Genomic DNA, 17999 nt, shown 5'->3' on the forward strand with positions numbered 1-17999 from the left:
GGGGGCTGGGGGGCTAAAAAAGGAGTTTGGAACTGGGGCTGAAAATAGGGGACATGTGAGGGAAGGAGGCTTTACTAGCACCCGTTATGTAACGGGCTTAAACACTAGTATTTAATAAAAGACCCCCTTAACTAAATTGCCACCAGACCATACATGACCATCAAATCTCAGTTCTCTTCTGACTAGATCTTTTATCTTGCTATTATCTCATTTACTAGCCTGATAAAAACAAATCTTTACTCAAGCACTTCCAAGGTCAAATAAAGTATCTGTAACTATGAATACAGCAGAATGACAACAGCCACACCTTACTATTAGACTATTTTTATTCCTCTTTGCTTTCTGTTACTGACTCTCCCTTACCCTAGCATTATACTGTACTATGCTAAAGCCCACAACGGCACAGCATAATTATATAATACTTTCAGACACCACAATCATTTACAATTTTTTAGGGTCTTACAACTTGGGTTACTATGCTTCCCTAGTTCAATTTGTTGCAAAGCCTTATCTCCTCCTATATTGCTCACACTCAATTGTCTTTGTATATATTTCATTTAATCCACTCTATCAGGGTTGACTTAATGCCAGTATGTACACTGTGCCACCCAGCAGTTAAAGCTGAATTCCTGAGCTCAACCAGGCCTGGTCACTGAGCCTACTAGCATCCTAGGTAGTCCACAAAGGATTTACCCTTCCAAGTTCCAAATGTCTTGAGTGAGGGGGAGCCCAAGTGATTGCCCATCTCAGCCCCCTGCTCCAGTCCTGAATTCTACTCCCATCTGTATTGGGGAAAATATCTCCGTATCTAAAACAGAGATACCAAGGGTGGTACATCCAAAAGCTGGAGATTTACCACTGCTATGTTGGAAAATTTTCTAATGGGCCCCAGTTGGTAGTTCTACCTTTGTCATCTGGTCATTTTCAAATTATGTTGGCCCCAGTCTCGGGTTTCTGCTTTCCCCTGTCTTCTCTTAGCTCTCTTGCAAGGGTCTCACTGCCCACGTGGCATTTCTTTTCTTTCCATGTTCCCTAATCGTTGCTACGGCTCTGTTCAGTATCTCCCATCAATGTCCCTGTCCCTATCCTCCCACCATGTTGAGCATCTCCCTTCTCTATATCCCTATTTTTACACTATTCAGCATCACCATTCTGTCCCTACCCACAGGGCAGAATTAATTCTTCAAGGGCCCCTAGGTACACAAGTACACTGGGCCCTCTCGCCCTGCCCACGCCTCACCCACACCATGCCCCCATTCATTTACCTGTTTTCTTATTTACTTATTTCCACTTGTATTTCTTTTTTTTTTTTTCTTTTATTATAAAATTCAAAACAACAAATTACCAGTGCCATTGTACAGTTTTAGTTCTATGCAAGTCCCAAACATCTCTGACCAAATTCCCCCTTCCTTCCCTTCCCACCTACTTGCCCAGGACTTTTACTCTGAACCCTTTCCATACATATATAAAAGTGTTCAAATGCATTGTAAAGCAGTAATACTATCCAAAACATAAGTCTATATTAATAACCAAGTTTGCAACTCCTCTCAACTGCCTCATGCATGGAAGAGGTTTTTAGCGCTGGCGGTGGGTTGAATGTTCTGCGCTGTTCTGAAGAACATAGGAATTCTATGACCATCGGAGCTGTGCAGAGCATTCAGCTTGCGTTACAAACCGAAGGAACAGTACAATTTAGGGGGTGAAGAAACAGTGGTGCATATCCTCCAAAACTGAACAGATTTCAGATGTAAATTTAAAAAACTGAGATAGCAGATGTAAAAAAACTGAAAGATAGCAGATGTAAATTTAAAAAAAAGAGAGACAACAAATCACTTTACAAATTAATAAATAAAAATAATAAATAAATGGAAAATAGGATAATACCATTTTATTGGGCTAATACATTTTTTAATTAGCTTTCAGAGGTCAAACCCTGTCCTTAGGTCAGTAAAGTATACTGCTGTTACAGTATCCTGTCCTGACCTGAGGAAGGAGAATTTGGTCTCTAAAAGTTAGTCAAAAATGTATTAAAATTAGTCCAATAAAAGGACCACCATTTCTATTTCTACCCCATTTATCAAAACAGCTACCATACTATTTTGTCCTAAAGCAATCTATATATATATATATATATATATATATAAAATCGGAGGTATGTGTGTATGTATGGTGTGTATATGTGCCGCGATCACGCAAAAACGGCTTGACCGATTTGAACGAAACTTGGTATGCAGATCCCTCACTACCTGGGGTGATATGTTCTGGGGGTCTCGCGGCCCACCTGCACACGTGGGCGGAGCTACAAACAGAAAATCAGATTTCACCCATTCAAGTCAATGGAAAAAATGTAAAAAGCTGTGGGATCTCCAGTTATTTTACTTAGCAACCTTGACCCACCAAAACTTTGCAATGGCACAAGGCTTTGTGTAAAGAGGTTACTGGCCAATGTAATTGAAGCGACTATCTTAACCGGAAAGGGACAAGGTGAAACCGTATTTATCCCGCGGATACTACTTATTCCAACAGATCTTCCTTTTCAGTTTAAGAGATTGCAAATTCCAGTGAGACTTGCATTCTCTATCACAATCAACATATCACAAGGACAGACTATTACATACTGTGGAGTGGATTTAAGATCCCCCTGTTTTTCCCATGGACAACTCTATGTTGCTTGCTCAAGGGTGGGTTCACCCAAGAATGTATATGTTCTTGCTCCTGGAGGTGAAACTAAAAATGTTGTTTATAATCAAGTTTTGTGTTAGTTGTATTGTATTCATTTTGTCAAATATTTTACTTTATAATTTGAATATTGTACTTTTTATAAAGCTGTAAAAAAATAATTTCATTCACCACTATAAAGTATCTTTATTTGAATCCATTTACAGTGTTATTGCTATAATTAAATACCCGTGCAACGCCGGGGCATCAGCTAGTAGGAGAATAAAATGCAGCCAGCTCACTGAAACCCAAAGGGATAAAAGCCTCTAATAAATCAAAAGGCAATCAGGCTCCCAGGGGAACGGATCCCGGGGCTCGAGGTAACATGAAGCAGGGTCATTCCATGTCAAGTGATCAGATTCTTGGAAAGTGCCCTGCATGACCATCATGGATTTTGATGAAACTTCATATGCAGAGTCCACCATGTCTCAAACGAACTTTGGTAAAGTTTTAGTTTCGCCTGTGGAATATTTGTGGAGATATAGCCATTTGTTTGACCCCATACCACAATGAAATACAGTACGACGATGACATTCTTTCAACTTTGAGACACAATATCTCACGAGCTATGTTTCCAAAAAAACTGAAACTTAGCTACCCTGCACAACTTTTGGAGCTCTATTCAGTGCTACCAATAATAATTTTTGTCGAGCACTGAGTGAATGGCTGAATTACAGTAAACTTGGCTGAAAAAATTAGTGCTCCAAAAAAAGTCAAAGTTTGACATTACTTAGCTCCCACAATAATTGGGTAATAAATGCGAAATTTGGTGCATAATGTCTCAGTACAACGTTGTTTTCAAAAGTACAATTTCAACCTCCAAGCTCTTTCCATTAGTTTACAAATTAAGTGTAAAGTTGCTAATTTGTGTAAAAAGAAAAATACCTTTTAGAAACTCTTTCAAATCAGTCTCATTAGAAAGAGCATATTTCAAACCCCCTAGAAAAGTGGACTTCATTTTTCAAAGCAGATTAACAATGGCTGAAAAAGGGGGACAAAGTTGGGAGACGTTGCCACGGCAACAACCTCTATTTCAACATAGTTCTGTCATTTTTAAAGTTACAGTTTTGTATTGATGTAGTATTACTACTACTCTATTGCGTTGGTCCATGGTGACATTGTCACTACCAGTTCAAGAGTTTGAACTGGCAACCCCAACGCCATAGGGGTCACGCCCGATAGCTGTGCAATACCAGCCACGTGTGGGCCACTTCGTCCAGGTTCCCAAGCCTCGCATTTGGTTTCTTTGTCAAGGTTCCAAAGCCTTTTGTTGGTATCTTTCTGGTTCCAAAGCCAATGATTAGGGTGTCTTATCCTAGGTTCCCAAGCCTAAATTGGGTATCTTATATGGTTCCCAAGCCGAAGTGAAGTCCACTTTGTTGGCATCGATTCGTTGGTATCCATTTTAAACTGAATTAATAATAATATGGATCTGAAAAAGAAAACAAGTTGTAATTTGTGATCTGCATGCAACAAAATTATCACCTCAATTTCTAGTTAGGAATAATCATTAATTAAGAACACTATAATTGTACCCAAAGCTTGAGTAAAAATAAACAGGGAAAAACAGTGTGAAAAGTGACATAATTGTAAGTTGAAATGTAGGCCGTTGCCATGGTGACATCTCCCAACTTTGTCCCCCTTTTTCGGGCATTGTTAACCTGCGTTGAAAAATGAAGCCCACTTTTCTAGGGGGTTTGAAATATGCTCTTTCTAATGAGACTGATTTGAAAGAGTTTCTGAAAGGTATTTTTCTGTAAAAGCAGGCTGAAAATACCCTATTTTTGGCCTTTTTACACAAATTAGCAACTTTACACTTAATTTGTAAACTAATGGAAAGAGCTTGGAGGTTGAAATTGTACTTTTGAAAACAACGTTGTACTGAGACATTATGCGCCAAATTTCGCATTTATTACTCAATTATTGTGGGAGCTAAGTAATGTCAAACTTTGACTTTTTTTGGAGCACTAATTTTTTCGGCCAAGTTTACTGTAATTCAGCCATTCACTCAGTGCTCGACAAAAATTATTATTGGTAGCACTGAATAGAGCTCCAAAAGTTGTGCAGGGTAGCTAAGTTTCAGTTTTTTTGGAAACATAGCTCGTGAGATATTGTGTCTCAAAGTTGTCAGAATGTCACTGTCGTACTGTATGTCATTGCAATATGGGGTCAAACAAATGGCTATATCTCCACGAATATTCCACAGGTGAAACTAAAACTTTACCAAAGTTCGTTTGATACATGTGGGACTTTGTGCATAAAGTTTTATCAAAATCCGTGATGGTCATGCAGGGAGCCCTTGATCACTTGACATGGAATAACCCAGCAGGCTGGCTCATCAGGTACACTTTGGGGTTGCCCTGCGAGTTGCAGTCCATCCTCGCTGAGTCTGTGTTCTCTCACAGGCAGAGAAGCCCCAAATATGGGTTCCGCTGGCACCAAAACCAAAGTCTCCCAAAAATGGAGTAAAGAGACCTGAAAATAATTAAAACAAAAAAACACCCAACAAATAGAGCAGATCAGAACACCTCTTCTTGGTTCACTTGAATGAGGAAAAACTGAAGTGGGAACCAGTGTTCCCTCTAAGCGGGCGGGTGTTGTGAGCAAACTTTTTTCACCGTGAGCCAAAAATATCGGGCGCCAGCAAGTTATGAGCCAACTCGCCCGATTCTCCTCTCGCCGCCCTGCCATCTGCCGTACGCCTCTTCCGATCGTGCGCTGTGACGAGAAACGTGTGTGCTGCGATGTAATATTTTGTGCGCCAGCGCACGCCAGCGCAGCTTAGCGGGAACACTGGTTCAAATGGTTTTATTTATTTCCCCAAATTTATTTTTGTTATACGCATTGAAAATATTTGATATTGCGTTTAAATCAAAATCTCAATAAACTTGAAACGAGTGCCCTTGAGATTGTGGGAGGGTTAAATACTCAAAACTTAGAAGTTTTTGCTACGCCAGCTTTCTGGTATCTTTAAGAACATAACATAAGAACATAAGCAGTGCCTCCGCCGGGTCAGACCATAGGTCCATCCTGCCCAGCAGTCCGCTCCCGCGGCGGCCCAAACAGGTCACGACCTGTCTAAATCACCAGAAGGGGCCCCCATGCCACCTCGGTTTCCTAATTGAGTCCTATCTTCCCATCAAAGTCCTAGCCCTCCGGTCTTGCACCTGCACGACCTGGTTGGGTTTCTACATTTATTTTCTGGTTAGCTTTCTCAGTATCCCATGATCCCTTTATCCCTCAGGAATCCATCCAGTCTCTGTTTGAATCCCTGTACCGTACTCTGCCTGATCACTTCCTCCGGTAGCGCATTCCAAGTGTCCACGACCCTCTGGGTGAAAAAAAACTTCCTTGCATTCGTTCTGAACCTATCTCCCTTCAGTTTCTCCGAGTGCCCCCTCGTACCTGTTGTCCCCTTCAGTCTGAAGAATCTGTCCCTATCCACCCTCTCTATGCCCCTCATGATCTTGAAGGTCTCTATCATATCACCCCTGAGCCTCCTTTTTTCCAGAGAGAAGAGCCCCAGCCTATCCAACCTCTCAGCATATGAGTAGTGTTCCAGCCCTCTTACCAGTTTCGTTGCTCTCCTTTGGACTCTCTCAAGTACCTCCATGTCTTTCTTGAGGTACGGCGACCAATATTGAACGCAGTATTCCAGATGCGGACGCACCATCGCTCGATACAGTGGCATGATGACTTCCCGCGTCCTGGTAGTTATGCCCCTCTTTATGATGCCCAGCATCCTGTTGGCTTTTTTTGAGGCCGCTGCGCACTGTGCAGATGGCTTCAGTGATGCATCCACCAGCACACCCAAGTCTCTCTCAAGATTGCTTTCTCCCAACAATGCCCCCCCCAATTTGTAGTTGAACAACGGGTTCTTTTTCCCTATATGCATGACTTTGCATTTTTCCACGTTAAAGCGCATTTGCCATTTGTTTGCCCAGTCTTCCAGCTTGTCTAGGTCCCTTTGCAGGTCCTCACACTCCTCCCTGGAGTTAACTCTGCCGCACAGTTTCGTACCGGAACTCTTACTGCAGCAGACGCCCGTCTAGGCAGGAACAGGAAGTCACTGTTGCAGTAAGAGTTCCGGGGCAGGCCGAGGTTAGACATCTCCACTGATGGATACAGCTCCGCGGCTATAACATTTAAAATAATAGCGATCCAAAGGGGGAGGGGAGAAGGTGCGAGGAAGTCTGGAGCTGCAGGGCCGACATTAGAGGGAGTAAGAGTTGATGGTGCCGCAGGGTCCCGCGGGGGGGGGGGGGGGGAGAGGAAGGAAGGAAGAAGAGGAACCGAAGCATGGCAATTGTGGGGAAGTGCAATCCCCCCAATGCGTCCCCTTACCTTACCGACGCGTGTGTGCGCTGTGAAGAGAAACTTTGCGCTGCGATGTAATATTTTGTGCGCGAGCGCAGGCCAACGCAGCTTAGCGGGAACACTGGACTAGTGAAGGAGGAGCTTAAAAATGTGATCAACACCCTTCTGCAAATGTTTCACGAGTATGGATTGATCACCTAATGTACGGACACCTATGTATATGTAACAGAAATTGATTTTTCACTCTTTCAAAAGAGTACAAAAAACAAGTGACACTCAAATTACAAGGGAATACACTTAAAACAAATAGGAGGAAATATTTCTTTACTCAAAGAATAGTTAAGCTCTGGAACTCATTGTCAGAGAATGCAGTAACAGCAGTTAGCGCAGTTGGGATTAAGAAAGGTCTGGACAAATTCCTGGAGAAAAAAGTCCATAGTCTACTATTGAGACAGATGTGGGGTAAGCCACTGCTTGCCCTGGATCAGTAGCATGGAACGATACTACTAATTATGTTTCTAACAGGTACTGTGACCCGAATTGGCCACTATTTGAAACAGGAAATTGAGCTTAGATGGACTATTGGTCTGACCAGGAATGTCTGTTTTTATGTCTTCACTACTGACATGTTTTCTTTGTCGTTTCTTATCCCACCTTTCTATTTTCTTTTCTTGCTTAGTCATTGCAACAGAAAACACCACAGCCGTTTTCTATGAAACCCTGCAAACCGCACAGGCTGTCAAATGAAGTGAAACTTATCTATGAAGGACTCAGCAAATCTGTTTTAAGATTCTAATCTGCATCTTTCTCACACTTATTTCTCTCTCTACCTTTATTTTACCTGGAACGTGCTTGTTTAGGTAGTTAGGATACAGTTTGTTGTATTAGATATGCTATGAAGAAAATTTCTTGAGGAATGTACGAATCCATGTTCATGTTCTGCATTTCATTTTTTGTATTTGTTGATTCCATTCATTGGCATATCTTTTGTTTTCCACTATTATGGATTATTTTATTCCATACTTTGTAATTTTGTAAAAATTCAATAAATAAACATTGACTAAAAAAAAAAAAAAAGATTCTAATCTGCAGTCCTGAGGATTGTAACTCCCTGAAAAAAAGGTGTTAATCTAAATTAAAATCAGCCAATTAACCACCCATTAAGTTGTCTCTTCAAAGTGGTAACACGGAACAAATTGGACAGGTGGAAAATTGTTACCCACTCCGCCACTAATGCAACTACTGAAAAAGAGAAAGTTGCGCCTCGGAAGCGCAGAGATACCAAGTCCCACGCACGCACTCAGCTAACCTCACCCGAAGAGTACCAGCACTTCCAAGCGTCACGCGCAATCGGGCACGAGTCTGTCTTCCCCGTTGCTTTTTTTGCCATCCCTCCCTCCGTTCCACGTTCCCCGGTCCAGCATGTCTTCCCTGCTCTGCCCCTCCCCGTCCGTGATCCTGCATCACTCAAGCCTCCCCCCCCCCCCTCACCTCTTCATCCAGCCCACCGTCAGACGCATACCTGAGGTCGCCCGCCACCAATCCCGCAGCTTTGCTTCTCCAGTACACCCGTTCCCCCCTTCTCTCCCCTGGATGGGTCCTGCCTTGCAGGAAACAGGAGATTGCGTCAGGGAAGGGCCGGACGTTCGAGAAAGAATGCGTCAAGGCGAGCGCCCGTGCATCAGCTCGGGTGGAGAGTGCGGCTGTGTTGAATGGTTTACTCCTGGCGGAATTCCGCAGGTTTATTTGCCAACATTACAATATTTTTGCTAATTATCCATAGTTCATGTAAAGCGTTTAAAATTTAAAAAAAAAATGTTTTTATTCTACCGTTGTCTGGATGTTTTATTTTTCCATCAGGTTGGTTCCAGTTTATCTGCTAATTCTCCTTCAAGTGGCTGCTATCCATTTGTCTCTTTTCTACTCTCTCCTGTCTCTTCACTCACTACACCTGCCTCAGAGTTATTAATCATTCCCTTTTTTAGCTCTTTTCTGCCTTTTACCCTTCTCTTTTTCACTTTTCAGCTATCAAATTTCCATCTTCTCTCCCATTCCCTAGCTCATCCCTTCCTCCCCCCTCCATTCCCTTTCATCTTCAATGTACCTCCGACCATCACCAAATTTCTACCCTGTTATATCTATCATCTTTCCACCCTCTCCTCCCCCTCAGGTAGTTACCATATTTGTGAAGCAAAAAAAAAAAAGACACATGGCCCCACCCCTCACCTAGACGGTTGCCTGCTGTGTGCAGTCAGGGTTGTAGCAAGCTAGAATTGCATTCCATGCGTCTTGCCCTCCATTCTTTCTTATGCTGTGCCCTTGATATATCAGACGTTCAGTTGTGAGTCTAAAATACTGAGTGAGGTGGACCAACCCTTTAGTTGATAACCACCACGTGGAAACAACATTAAACAGTTAAGCATCAGGAGCAATTGAAAACACCAAGCAAACACCAAAATAGCAGGCGCTGTGGGCTTTATTTCAAAGCCTAGCCAGGAGTTCAGTACCTCTCCCTACCAACTTTTAAAAAACATTCAGTAAATGGTCACATATAGCAAACAGCCCCAGATGTCTCAGTAATAGTGCTGCCTGATTCATCAATTCACTTTGGTGAATCGATTCATTTTCTAAAAAAGTTGGGCTCACCAATTCGGTGACCAACCCTCCTCCCTGTACCTTCAGGTCTCCTACAGCAGGAGCGGCAGCACTACCTCTTGATGGCCATCCATTGCCACTGCTGCCCCTGCTTTAGGGGGCAGGGTCAGTTGGGAAATGCTGCATAGGTGCCAGTACTGGGTACCCTCGGCTCTGCAGATTTAGGGGGTCCCCCGAAAGCATGCATGTGACCCCCTTCTTTCTAGCATCCTCCGGCTTCCCATTCTCACCTTCAAAGCTAATTACGGCAGCCTACAGAGAATCACCGGTACTGTGGCGATCCTCTGTAGGCTGCCATCAGCCTCCGCAACACATTCTCTCTGCCGCGAACCCGCCCCTGATGTCAGAGGAGGGGCAGGACCATGGCAGAGGGAATGTGCTGCAGAAGCCGATGGCAGCCTGCTGGGATCACTACAGCACCAATGATCCTCTGCAGGTTACTGTAATTAGCTTTGAAGGTGAGACCGGGAGACTTGGTGGGAAGCCGGAGGACACTAGAAAGAAGGAGGAACATGCAGGCCTGGGGGGGGGGCCCTGGTGTTGAAGTACACAGAGGGAGGGATCCAAAGACGTGCATATGCCGGACTGAGGGGGGAGGGGAAGAAATAATGGGTCTAAACAGGAGAGGGAGAGAGACATGAACAATGGGATTTAGGGAGGGAAGGAACAGAAAGGAAGAGAAATTGGGCACAAGGGATGTGGGGGGGGGGAGGTAGAGATATTGGATAGGAGGGTAGTTGGGAAGAGAAATGGAGAGATGGTGGACCCTGAGGTGGTGGGGAAGGAGGGAAAGATGCTGAATGAAAGGCTAGTTGATAAAAGGAGAGATGGTGGAGTCCATTGCTGCAGCTGCAGGGATAGAGACAAAAAAAGGAAATATGCCAGATCTCCAGGGGAGAGAAGGGAAATGGAAGAGAAGGGCAGAGATGGAAGATGGATGGTTAGCACAGAGAAAGAAGAAAATGACAAATGGGCAGGAGTCCCTGGGAAGCGAGTTATCAGAAGAGAAACAGAAACCACAGCCTGAGACCAACATGATTTGAATAATGAACAGACAACAAAAGGAAGAAAAAATAATTTTATTTTCTGTTTTGTGATTACAATATGTCAGATTTGAAATGTGTATCCTGCCAGAGCTGGTGTTAGACCGCAAACGTGAGCTAGGATTTAACAGAGAGAGGAAAAGTCTTTTTTTGTTTGTTTATTTTGTTTACACCACAGCGCCAGTGTAGGTAGGAGAGGGCAAAGGGGGTGAAGAGGCTATAAAATAAACCCACCAGGATGTTTGAAAAAACACCCAATTGGGCAGGAAAATCAAATTGAAAAATTGATTCAATAGGCTGAATCGAAAATTTTTTTCCTGAATCAGGCAGCATTACTCAGTAACACATGCAGAGCACAAGTTACAGATTGTCAAACCCGTCCCCTTCCTCCCCCCCCCCAAAAAAAAAAAAATCTTCAGCATCCATTCCATTGGAGTTTAGTTCTTGAGAACCTAGTAGCCAGTCCATAGCCTTTTCTTTTTCTCTTTCCCAGTACTTCCTGATACATCCGCCTTTTGGTTGCCCCTAATCTTAGCACAGAGTATTATTTCATTTTGTTCCAACTTCAGGCTAACTTAGGCAGCATCTACTGTCCATGCAGTAAGTCCCTCCCGTATCCAGGCTGGCCGCTTGAATCTTTCCTTTTCTCCTCGGGCTTTGGCGGCTGCCAGCTACATGTAGTGCAAAAGACTGGAGGAGAAAGGAAGCACACACCAGAAGATAAGATGATGGGTGTGACCTGAGCTGACCTTCACTGGTGCATCTGTGATAACCGTCAGCGCTGACTGCTGCAGCATAGAGTCTGGAACTCCCAAGTCCATCCATCAGTGGCATACCCAGCATATTTGACACCCAGGGCCAATTGTTTTTAAACACCCTCTTTATATGAAAAAATATATATTTTTAGTAATAATCCATGAGTCACACCTAGGAAAAGGCAGCATCCTAACCTTAGCAATGAGCACTAGAACATCAATACACCCATTGTAAAACTAAAGTCAGATTAGTACAGATCAATTCTGCACAGTCAATGCCAACAGAAAAGCATGTCTTTTTTTTGCACACACAGAACACAGATATACTCACCCTGTATAAAATAAGTACCCACAAACTAAAAGTAGAATATGTAGACAGCAATGAAACTGCACCCTAAGCAGCCAGATTCTGCATAGAATGCAGCACCACAAAAACAATGATACATATCTTCTAGTACTGTGCAAATATAAAGACAGATGTAAATTTGAAGACTGACAAATACCAATCATCACATAGAAACAAAACAAAGATGGAAAATAAGATGCCATGTTATTGGACAAATCCATTTTTCTATTAGCTTTCAGCAACCAAAATCTCCTCCTGACCTGAGGAAGGGAGTTCTGGTCTCCTAAAGCTTGTCAAAAATGTATTAAAATTAGTCTGATAAAAAGATAACCTTATTTCCATTTTCAAATTATAAACATTTATTAACACAGCTATAATACTACTTTAGCCTCAAGCAAACAAATCCAAAAATGACTTTTATCTACCTCGGTTGTTTCTGGGTTTCTGCTTTTCTCATCTTCTCTTCACTCTCTTATTCTTTTCAATGTCAGTCCTCTTTCTGTGCCCCTTCCATATGGCTTGGCCCTCTTTCTCCCCATTCCATCCAGTCTCAGCCCCCATCTCTCCTTGATCCAGCATTTCCCTTCTGTGTCTGTCAAGAGTCACCATTCCACCTCTTTTCCAGCATCACCCTTCTGTGTGCCCATCTCACCAATGTCCCTCTTTTCCAGAATCTTTGCATCTCTGTCCTTATCTTCTTCCTCCCCACCCCATGTTCACCATCTGCCTTCTCAATGGCCTTATCTTTCCCCTTTTTCAGCATTGTTTCTGTCTCTATTTCACCTCCCCTTTTCAGCACTACCCCCTTCAGCATTGCTTCCTCTGTGTGTCTCTAACACCTCTTTCCTTTTTCAGCATTGTCCCATCTGTATCCCCGTCAACCCTCCATTTCAGTATTATCCTCCTCTGCATGCCAATCTAGCCTCTTTCAGCATTGCCTCCCTCTGTAAACCATCTACCCCCTTTCAGTATGGCTCCATCTGTATTCCTATCTACCCCTTTCTCAGCATTTCCCCTTTGTATCCCTATCCTTATAGCTCCTGCTTGTCCCTTCTCTGTTACTGTTTGTCTCCATTTTCAACGTATCCCCTCTCTTCCTTTGTTCCTACAACCTGTAGCTAGCATCTTTCCACCCTCTCTTCACTCCAGCCCAGCTCATTGACATCTTTCCTTTTGTTTCCCTACCCTCTATCTTTCTCCTCCCTCACCCATGAGTTCTGCATCTGGCCCTCTCCCTTCTACCCACACCCCTTTCCCCATGGCCCTCTTTGGCGACTTGGCAGTTGGGCGATCAAGACAGGCTGCCAGCGTCGGGACCTTCCCTCTGCAAGACCCACCTATGCGGTACAGCTCACCAATCCACCTGCTCGGAGACTGAGAAGACTGTTAGAGGGAGGGACAGCTATTAAGTACTATAACCAAAAGTTTGGTCTCAGTCTCCACCTGCTGGTCATGATGAGCTATTACTCATCAGTGAAGTCTGTACCGGTCTAGAGAGATTGACAAATAAATATTTTTTTCTACCTTTTGTCATCTGATTTCTGCTTTCCTCATCCTCTCTTCATTCTCTATTCCATCCAGCATCCGCCCTCTTTCTCTGTCCCTTCCATTTTTCTCTATCTCTATTCCCTCCCCCATGCTCTGGCATCTCTCTCTTCTCCTTTCCTTCCCACCCCAATTCACCTCAAGGTCTGGCATCTGCTTTTCTTCCCCCATACTCTCTCTCTCCCTCAATGCTGTGGTATCTCTCCTTTACTTCCTTTCCCTCCCTCCCTTCCTTCCTGATGTTCTGGCATCTCAGTCTCCTTCCCTTCCCCACACCCTGGCATCTCTTTCCTCTCCTTCCCATCTCTCCCCCCCCCCCCCCACCCATGCTCTGGCATCTCCTCTCTTTCCCTCTCTTCCTGAGGGTCTGGTATCTAGTCTCCTTCTGTGTCCCCTCCCCATGCCCTGGCATCTCTATCCTCCCCTTCCATCTCTCCCTCCATGTTATGGAATTTCATCTCTCTCTCTCATTGTCGGTGTCAGACCTTCATTTCTGTTGGATCCCACCTACTTTCTGCTTCCGGAAAAGGCAGGACCTGGCAGAATGGAAGGCCCTACACTGGAGAGAGAGCTGTAAAGGCTGAGGTTGCCGCTGCTGGGAGAAGATTCTGGACCATGACAACAACCCCAGAAACACTCCCTTATGGTCTGCACCCGGGGTGGACCACCCCGGTACGTTATTGATGATGATACACACACCTATGGCTTTTTGATGAGTGAGTGGGAAAGAGACAACACATTTGTCTGTAACAGATACACAGAATAGCACAAGCTGAAACGTGATACCATTTTTAAAGCTTGTTTTATTAAATTTCAGAGTTCCATACAAACAAATTTTCAACATTTCAGAAAAGCTTTACACAAACCATAATTTTTTCCAAGTAGAAAGATAGTCAGTGTTCTAAACATTTTGATTTAAATAATGAGAAAAAGAAAACACAAAAGATATTAAGGGCTCCTTTGACGAAGGCGCGTTAGGGCCTTAACACGCGCTAAAATGCCCCGCGCGCTAGCCGCTACCACCTCCTCTTGCGCAGGTGGTAGTTTTTCAGCTAGCGCGCACTAATCTGGTGCGTGCGCTAAAAATGCTAGCGCACCTCCTTAAAAGGAGCCCTAAATGTAAGCAAATCAGCTAATAAATAAGCTGATACTGTTTCATGCTTCTCAATTCCACTACCTTCACTCCACCCCATTTCTGCTCTAAATGAATATATAAAATTAAAACAAAACAAAGCAAATAAAATGATACCTTAATACATTTTTGGATTAGCTTTCAAATCTAACATTTACTCTTTAGGTCATAAATATTTCTGATCTGAAGGGTTAACTTTGAAAGCTAATTCCAAAATGTATTAAGGTATCACCTTATTTCCTTTATGTTTTGTTTTAATTCTGTATGTATCGAAATCTAAGAAAAGATAACAAGTCTTAGTGCATGCTTACTTGAGAAACAAGGCAACAATGTCAGTAGGATTCTATTTATTGTTGAATTATATTACATTACATTAGATTGATGTCTTCTATCCCGCCAATACCTTTCAGTTCTAGGAGGTTTGCAAAAAAAAAATTAGCCTGGGCATTCCCAGGGAAATTGCAATGTTGATACCTAAAGTATGCGTCGGGATCTATATTGCTAATTGAAACGGTATATCTCTGGCAATAATAGAAAGACGTGGTTTGTTGCATCTGAATCAGCATCTTCTTGATTACTTAGCCAGCTGAATAACTCCGTTTCTAAGACATGGTCCCTTTTCTTAGATTATGACACATATCTTTAAAAGTGGACCAACATGGTTACCATACCATTTTGTTCATGAATACAGAAAACGAAAGACAGGGACACTATCACTTCACATTTCTATATATGTATACATGGGAAATGATGGCTTCCCATATGGAAAGTAACAGCAGCATGGGCTTCCAAGGGTAGAGACAGTGCTTGCTGGATTCCCTTTAACAACAGGATAACAAAGGGTTGGGTTGATTGCTTTGACTGCAAATTTCCAGCAAACCAGAGTGACCTCAGATACAGCATGACAGACTTTCCAGCTGCTCAGTGACCTCTTACCCTCCTCTTTTTTTTTTTTTTGGGGGGGGGGGAGAAACCCTTGAAGTCCCAAGGATAGCAGTTCTTTTACTGAAAAAATTAACTTGTTGATATTCTCAAATACAACCAAAAGGTGTCCAGCTCCCAATTGGAGTGCCATGAACAAACAGCACAATTAGCATAACTCCAACTTTTGCTAGGAATGGAAACAGAACTCAATAGTCATGAAGTCTAGAATTCCTAATGTGACTTTCTTAAGTTAATTCGTGAGACTTATACTGGCCTAAGGTGGTGGCGAGCTTACATGTGAAAGAAGACTTCACTCTGGTTCTTTGTACAGGTATAAACTTATGTACATAAATTGCACTTGTCATCCATTTTCATTGCTACATTTGTCCCGGGGACAGCTTCACTTCTGCTTTCGTAAGAGCTTGTTGGTAGGCCCCCCCCCCCAAAAAAAAATTATGCAACCAGACCCCCATATGAGCCCCCAATTGCCCGTGATCCAGAGAAGCCCAATAATGCTTTAACTGACAGTAAGCATAGAGATTACCCCACTTTTCCCCGAGCCTGCACTGCAATTCAGCAAAACCCACCAGAGTCTCCTCGAGTGTCAAAACATGTTCCAATTGCCAAATCCCCTCCCTTTCCCAAGCTGCAAAAGCGACATTATCACTCCCCGATGGAAAAGGGGCATGCCCACGGAGCGGGATCTGGTCAGTAATAGACGGGTTGCCATCCAAGTTATGAACCAACCATTTCCGATGTGGCACGTTTCGATCCTGCATCAGGGAACCAAATGCTTGATTCAAAAAGTTGTAACTAAGACGGTGTTTCTCAAATGAGATTGAAAAACATTCCAAAATGTAACCAACATGTTTACTTCCTCCACTCGCGGTGGAGACAACACCGCCTTAATTACAACTTTTTGAATCATGCATTCGGTTCCCTGATACAGGATCGAAACGTGTTACATCGGAACCTGCAATTCAAGATAAGTTTGTTATTTTGGAAACTTTAAACTTCTAACTTCATGTGAATGTGCTAGACTGTGGGAACACAGCACATTGAATAGTTTTTGATATCAACTAAATTATTTTGAACATGCGATGATGATTGGGTGGTGAGGCAATAGTCTTGAGCATAAGTTTCATTATAAGTTGATATAATTTCAAATAATTGGTTTTGACTTAATGAAAGAGTGATTTTGTATTAGATGTTCATCGGTTGTCTTGTTGGGAGGCTAGGGATGTGAGGGGTTCTAGGAAGGGATAGGGGTGGTCAGTGATTAATGATCCTTTGGGATGTTTACCTTAATATTTTGCATCCAAAAGGGCATAATTTTCTTCTGACTGAGCTGGGAGGGTAGGGGAGTGTGTCTTGGTGTGTTTGATGGGGCGGTTGAGGGGGGGGGGTCGGATTTGGTGCAGGTAGGACTGGTTGTTTTTTGGGTTCGGTGGAATCTTTTGAGTTAGGGATAGGTCGCAGGATGGGTTGTTTTTCTTGTGGATGGTTTGCTCTGGGAGGGGGGGGCTGTTACCCCTGACTGATGGGTTAGTTTGGCTGTTACTGTTGGGGAGGGGGGTTGTCTCTGTAAGATCTCTAGGCCAATGTTGAATTTAATTAATGGATTTAATTAATTAATTTAATTATGGATTAATGTTGAAATTAGTTAATGGATCCAGGGATTCTAAGAAACCAGATTCCCGGGTTCCTCATTTCAGAAAGTGTAATGTGGCATTTTAGGTACAAGGTCTTTTGGTCTATGTTTCGTACGGGGGGGGGGGGGGGGTTAGTTTTGAGATGTCTTTGCTACTTGTTTGTTGATTTCTTGTGTGCTCTATAATGTTCCATAAAATGTTTCAACACTAAAGAAAATGCTCACTTTATTCTGAAACCTTTGAGCAGTAACATTTATACAGTATTCACAAATGGTAAAATGCAGGTTCCATACACTGTTCCCTCTAAGCTGAGTGGGAGTCCTCCGACTGCATTGCTGCTTGCTGGGGGGGGGGGGGGGCTTCAATATGCAGTCCTACCTGCATGACAGACTTTTGTGCACTAGAGTGCAAGTGCAGCAGCACTGAAATTACTGAATGGAGGAGGAGGAGGAGAAGGAGGCGGCGTACTTGGACCCTGGGTGGTTAGGTAGATCAGTGTTTTTCAACCGCTGTTCTGCGGCACACTAGTGTGCCGCGAGATGTTGCATTCAGGGGCCCGGAGCTGACAGGGGGCCCGAGGCAGGGGCGCCAGTAGCTCGCCAAGGCAAAGTGAGTCGATCACCCAGGACTCACTTTGTCTTGGCGATCTAATCTATCGAGCTGATAAGTCTTCTTCTCCCCGACGTCAATTCTGCAGTCGGAGAGGAAGTTTGGGCCAGCCAATCGCTGCCTGGCTGGGCGGAACTTCCTCTCCGATTGCAGAATTGACGTCAGGGAGAGCAGGCGTCGGCTTTGGGGCTTGTTATCCATTGGTGGGTCCTGTTCCCCGATGGCAGCGGCAGTGGCTTGGGGAACGGCAGGGAGAAAGAAAGAAAGGGGGCAGGCAGGGAAACAGAAGGAAAGAAGAGAAAC

General features: G+C 43.5%; 2 protein-coding genes across 7 annotated transcripts in view; one reads left to right on the plus strand and one right to left on the minus strand.

Annotated features, from left to right (window-relative positions):
- Window positions 1–9409, minus strand: part of ME2 (malic enzyme 2) — a 107333-nt gene extending 97924 nt beyond the window's left edge. Inside the window, exon 1 of one of the 6 annotated variants that reach the window (XM_033934358.1) lies at window positions 9262–9409. The gene's annotated coding sequence lies outside the window, so the exon portion shown is untranslated. Of the gene's footprint in view, window positions 1–7876; window positions 8301–8344; window positions 8373–8557; window positions 8782–8865; window positions 9078–9261 lie in introns of those variants that run through there. The other 5 variants (XM_033934379.1, XM_033934349.1, XM_033934396.1 and 2 more) reach the window with 5 other exon arrangements.
- Window positions 8665–17999, plus strand: part of LOC117355604 (mothers against decapentaplegic homolog 4) — a 100289-nt gene continuing 90954 nt past the window's right edge. The window contains exon 1 of the mRNA XM_033934444.1: window positions 8665–8775. The gene's annotated coding sequence lies outside the window, so the exon portion shown is untranslated. The remainder of the gene's footprint in view (window positions 8776–17999) is intronic.

This window comes from Geotrypetes seraphini, chromosome 1 (genome assembly GCF_902459505.1).
Source record: "Geotrypetes seraphini chromosome 1, aGeoSer1.1, whole genome shotgun sequence".
In the NCBI taxonomy this organism is placed as follows: Eukaryota; Metazoa; Chordata; class Amphibia; order Gymnophiona; family Dermophiidae; genus Geotrypetes; species Geotrypetes seraphini.